This window comes from Aulonocara sp. 'chitande type north' Nkhata Bay, linkage group LG5 (assembly GCF_057382095.1).
Source record: "Aulonocara sp. 'chitande type north' Nkhata Bay isolate Kocher_YH1m ecotype deep benthic linkage group LG5, A_spYH_male_GT1.1, whole genome shotgun sequence".
Taxonomy (NCBI): domain Eukaryota; kingdom Metazoa; phylum Chordata; class Actinopteri; order Cichliformes; family Cichlidae; genus Aulonocara; species Aulonocara sp. 'chitande type north' Nkhata Bay.
Genome location: NC_141348.1, coordinates 19,450,734 through 19,457,132, shown reverse-complemented (window position 1 = coordinate 19,457,132; position 6,399 = coordinate 19,450,734).

Genomic DNA, 6,399 nt, shown 5'->3' with positions numbered 1-6,399 from the left:
TACCATACGTCCTCCATACTGATGCGAGCACCTCTGGGTTAGGGGCAGCCTTGTATCAAGAACAGGATGGTGAAGTGAGGGTTATTGCCTACGCAAGTAGAGGACTTTCACCCAGTGAAAAGCGGTATCCAGCTCATAAACTGGAATTTCTTGCATTAAAGTGGTCCATTGTAGAGAAGTTCCAAGATTATCTCTACGGGAACACATTCACGGTTTTAACGGACAACAACCCATTGACCTATGTTTTGAAGTCAGCCAAGCTCGATGCTGCCAGCTACCGCTGGTTGGCCGCTCTCTCCACCTTCGACTTTAATATTAAGTATCGTGCTGGTAAGAGCAATCAAGATGCAGATGGCCTCTCTAGGCGGCCACATGATACTGTGGATGATGACTATGCTTCTCTTGAAGAAAAAGAGCGAATGAAACAATTTGCTTCCCATCATCTCTCTTCATCTCCCAACAGACAAGATGTGACAGCTGACACATTCAGTGTCTTGTGCCACCGTCATCTCTTAGGTGAATCTGACAATAGCCTACCTTCTATCACTTTGGTAGAGTCCCTTGCTCTACATACCGATGCGGTGCCAGACGTCTACGCAGATGATGGAACATTAGGTTGTTCTGTCATACCTACCTATAGTGAGGTAGAACTCCAACAGCATCAGAGGTCTGACCCAATTATTGGGTATGTGGTCAACATGTTAGAAAATGGAGGTGAAGCAAATTCCAATCCGAACTCTGCATCCTTAGAGCTTAAACTAATGCTCAAAGAGTGGAAACGTTTGGAACTGAAAAATGGTCTCCTCTACAGAACCCGCAAATCAGGTGAAAATGTCACCTTTCAGCTTGTCGTCCCTGAGTCTTTAAGGTCCACCATTCTCACTTGCCTTCATGACGACATGGGGCATATGGGTTTGGAAAGAACCCTCGACTTGGTTAGGTCAAGATTTTATTGGCCTAAAATGGCAACTGATGTAGAGAGAAAGATTAAGTCTTGCGGACGTTGTGTTAGAAGAAAGACTCTTCCTGAAAGAGCAGCACCTCTTGTGAGTATCCAAACAACCCGTCCCATGGAACTGGTATGCATGGACTATTTATCCTTGGAGCCTGACAGTCACAACACCAAAGACATTCTGGTCATAACTGATCATTTCACCAAATACGCTGTTGCTATGCCAACAAAAGACCAAAAGGCTACAACAGTTGCGAAGTGTCTTTGGGAGCAGTTTCTGGTGCATTATGGTTTTCCTGAGCGCCTGCTTAGTGATCAGGGCAGGGATTTTGAGTCACAACTCATTAAAGAGCTCTGTGCCCTAGCTGGTATCACGAAGGTGCGCACCAGTCCTTATCATCCACGGGGAAACCCAGTTGAACGGTTCAACCGAACTCTTCTTGGCATGTTAGGAACTCTACGAGACAAAGAGAAAACTCATTGGCGCGATTATGTGAAACCACTAACTCACGCCTATAATTGCACCAAGAACGAGACCACTGGGTTTAGCCCATACGAGTTAATGTTTGGTCGCCAGCCGAGGCTTCCCGTGGATATTGCATTCTGCCTGCCAGTTAAAGATGGCTCTCCTACATCTCACTCTCAGTATGTGAGAGCTCTGAAGGCTCGCCTTCAAGAGAGCTATCAGATCGCTGCCAAAAACTCTCAGAAGGTTGCTGAACGGAATAAACGCCGTTTTGACAAAACTGTCAGGGAGTCAACTTTGGAGAAAGGTGATCAAGTGCTAGTGCGGAACCTGCGACTTCGGAATAAACACAAACTTGCAGATAAGTGGGAGTCAACCATGTACAGAGTGGTGGAAAAGATGGTAGACCTACCTGTGTATGTTGTACAGCCTATGAATGGAGATGGTCCTATTCGAACTCTTCACAGGGATCTCTTACTCCCTTGTGGTGACTTATCTGAAGCTGAGGAAGTTGACCAGGTCAAGCCAAAGAGTTGCAGGCCAAGAACGAGGCGCAGTCAGCCTCTGTTACTGGAGGAGCAATCAGAATCTGAAGACGACTCACCTGTCTATCCTAGGCAGTCTTCTGTCATTCCTGGAAAGTTGGTTCAGGTGTTTGAAATCCCGAAGAGACGACAGCAAACAGGAAAAACAGTACCGGAGGGTAGTTGTATACCAGCTATGCCAGCAGACTGTGTAAACCCTCAGCCTCAGGATGGGCCTTGCAGAGGCAGCTCCCCTTTGCTGCCTGCAGAGCCTGTAGGGGTACCTCCTGAAGTAGCTGAAGGAGAGGAGCCAGATGTTGTGGCTGAGCAACACCCTACTGAAGACGATGTAACTTTACCAACTATGACTAATCAAAAATCAGCTGTGGCCGAAGACAGCATTGATGTACCGTCCATTGATGTAGAGGCTCCTATAGCTACGGAAACCATTGATCTGAACCCACAAACCCCTGAGGTAGCTCTGGAGCATAAGGAAACTGTTGACAGTGGAGAAAAAAATGACCATGTTCGTAAGTCAGAAAGGACACGTCGACCACCAAGGCGCTTCCATTATCCTGAGTTGGGAAATCCCTTAATTTCCTTTGCGCAGAGCCTCATAGAGAGCTTTAACCAAGCACTTTATACAATAGGTGACTATGAGAGTTCATCTGTAGACCACAGCGTGACGCATGAAGGGGCTCATGCTGGGTCAAAGGGGGAGGGTGTAACCCATGTGAAATACAGGGCTGCAAAATCCCTTTTTGTAATCTAAGGCTATAGCCTGTTATTGTCACAAGGGGGCGCTGTGATGCAGTCTTGTGTTCTGATGACCTTGCGTCTAGTGCGCAGGAAGTATTACCTCTCTCTTCCTGTGAGATCTTCCCTCTGATGGCGGTCAAGTACGTGTCGGAGCGCATGGAAAACGTATCTTGGTATGCAATACTGCAACCCGGTTAATGAGACCAGATTGTTTTACGTATAAATGCTAATAAGGTACTCTTTTATTAGGCCCCGAACTCTGACCACAAAGGGAATAACGTCTGTCAAGTTATTTGTGTCTGAAAATCCCGGTGAGTCACGTGCTTTCGTTAGCTACCTGTTAAGTTAGATAATGTATTTCACTAGCCGATTCAGCTCAGAAACCTTTGAACAAAAACCAATCGGGAGCTATGAGAATCTGGCGTGTTGTTTCACTTCTCCTGTTGTTCTTTACAGTGTGTTATAAGTGTTGAATGCTTTGAGCTAAACGATGCCGATGCTAGATGCGATGCTAGCTGCTAATAGCTGTTAGCCACCCCACCCCGCTGAAGCCATATTCCGATCGGGGAGGTATTCAAGTAGAAGCAATAGCTCTGTTTATATTAGAATGGTTATGTCTTAATAGATATGAGCATATTTCAAGTTTAATAGTATTTGCACTGAATTAAGTTACATTTTCTTGTAAGCCTTAAGGATGAATGTCACTTTCATTGCTATGACTGTTTACATTACTGTTTAAGCTGCTGATGTTCTTTGTTGTGATATAATTTTGATAAAATTGTTGATACTGGTACAAACAAGTTACTGTAACTCTTGTAACTTGGTAAGCTAAAGGGAATGCCATTTGTGATTAATACATTTGGAAAAGAAGTTAATGAGCTCATGTTAAGAACACAAAATGGGAAAAGAAATTGATTGTTCTGCACTGTTTGTGTAGATTGGTTTTTTTTGAACTACTAGAAGAATTCTGGAGAACCACTGACGGCGAGAACAGCCCAAATGAGATCCTGGATGATCGTGAAATGGTGTGGCCAGCCATGCGATCGGATTGTGGGATTTGCCTGAGAAACTGATTCAAGCAACCCTGGATTACAGATAAGCCCTATGCACTACTTTTCCTACCCGGATAATAGGGTTTGCACACTGACAATTCCCCTACAGTACACCTGTTTGGGTTTTCAACGACTTTAAAGGACAATTCAGACTGGACAATTCAAACTTCACAACAGGAACACTTTAATCTGTTTCATTCATTCCAAAGAGCTCTGATACTGTTCAGTATAAATCTTCCATTTAAATGTCTTTATTTTGTTTTGTTTTACATGTATTCACCTTTAAAAATGCACTATTAGTGTGCAATTTGGGTTATTGTGTTGTATATGTGTATAAATGGTACTGAGGCAATAAAGGTCCCAGTTATTCACTTCCAAGCCAACTCCTTTTGTGAGTCTCCAAAACAAAACCTCCTCCTGAACCTAGAAAGATGTCTAGGGTCTCTATTTGAAGTGAGAGTGTACTGGTCCTGAGTAGAGGCGCTACACACTGTTAGTGACTCACTAGTTGCAGCAGTTGGCTCATGTTCCCCAACATTTTCTATGGAAGTGATCTGTTTTACCACCAATTTGCTCAATCCAGAGTTGAGACCAAGAAGCAGAGTTGCAGTCTTACACACCTCTTTGCAGCTTCTCTCCACCTGTTATCCCCCCAAAACCCCCTAAGAGACTGCGTCTGCTCCAAAACAACAAAAAAACTAACTGAAGATCAGCAAAATGACTTAAACATAAAAAAAAATCACAAAGAAAGAATAATACAGTTTCCACAATTGCACCAAAGAGTAAAACAGTTGAATGTGGATAACTAAACATTAGGTCTCTCTCTTCCAAGTCCCTGTTTGTACATGAATTAATAACTGATTGTGTTTACACCTCTCTGAAGCATTACTTATTATTAATCTCAGCGCTCTTCCACAGCATGTCTTTTGTCCTGTCTTTCTTCTCTCACTCCAACTGACCTTGGCAGATGGCCGCCCGTCCCTGACCCTGGTTCTGCTGCAGGTTTCTTCCTGTTAAAAGGGAGTTTTTTCCCTTCCCACTTTTGCCAAAGCGTTTGCTCGTAGGGGATCATATGATTGCTGCCTTTCTGTTTTATTCGTATCATTGTAGGGTTTTTACCAAACAATGTATAGCGCCTTGAAACAACTGTTGTTGTAATTTGACACAGTATAAACAAAACTGAATTAAATTGAAAAAGCAAAACAAGCTCTTTCACAAAAGAAATAACCAACTCAAGCCTAGCATTCAGATAGTTACTTGTATGGCATTCTTACACACTCTAAATCGGTGGCTTAAAAAAGCAACTGGAAACAATGAGTTGTTCACACGTTCCCCACTACACTACACTAACACAGTGGATTCCTACAGGTTACCTATGAAACCCATTATATAAACACCTAGCAAACGAATCTTATTCTAACACCAAACCATTCACAAAGAACCAACTGCTGTACAAGAAAATAAACCAGATGAGCAAAAACACTGACCAAACTAGTGCGTTCTTCACCAACCCACAAATTGATATGGATCTCCCAGACTTGCTCTAGTGACAACAAATAAGCCTTTCTAATAGTCACCCAAAACAGGCTGGAAACCCAGTTTTTGCCCATTTTAAAATGGACAAGCCCTCAGTGTCACAAACCAGGTCCAAGTTTAGACAAAAAAAACAGGGAGACCACACAGATAATGAAGTGCAACAGTAATAAATAAATAAATCATGGATTTTATCTGAAAAGAAAGATACAGTGGTTAAACCTTTGAAATAAACCCAAATCAAACCTAAAAAACAAAACAAAAAATGAGCTTATCTGACGGGGAGAAGAGAGCAAATGTTATTCATCAGGCCATCCTTAAACAATTAGCTGAATGACAACAGCTGTGATTTCTCCCAGGACACAAACCAGAGAGTGGGAGAAATCATCACACTAGTTTACAGTGTTTTATCTTTTGATTGTTGGAGTTGCCATAGACTTAAACACCAGCTAAAGTAGACAGATGTTAGAAACACTTTAGGTTTTTCACACAGCTGGGAGCTTTTCATAAGTGGTGTTGACATGAGCATCAGCTTGGGTAAATTTTTCTATGAGTCACAGGTACAGAGAGACCGATTAGTTCAACAGTAAATTTCAAAAGAATTTTTATGTGTCAATACACACGAGCAACAGGTTGGTAGAAACACGGGAGAAAGGTAAATGTAATTTTTATTGAGCACTGAAAAAAAAATCGTTGAATGAACATTAAAAAAAATTATGGAAAATTTTTCCACGCGATTAAATTGCTTTATTTTCATATTATGCAAATCTGTTATTCTAACTTAATATACTTGAGTTGTACTAACTTAATTAATAAAGAGTCAATTTATTTGCTGTAGTTGAGCCCAACTAAATTTGACATAGTGGATCGAACCCATGCAAATTACGTTAGTCTGACAAAATACTCGAGTGTTTAACAAAGTCTAGAATCAGGTTAACATAACATTTTAAAGGATTTATAAGAAATTCTACTCCATCTATCTCTCAACTTTATCAGGGTTGATACAGTGCGGGTTACAAGGCTTGATTACAAGGCTTGATACAGAGTTCTCTTTACATTTTTGTCCTTGACAGGTTAAACCCCAGTGGTTTTCCTGTGGTTTGAAATCTCATG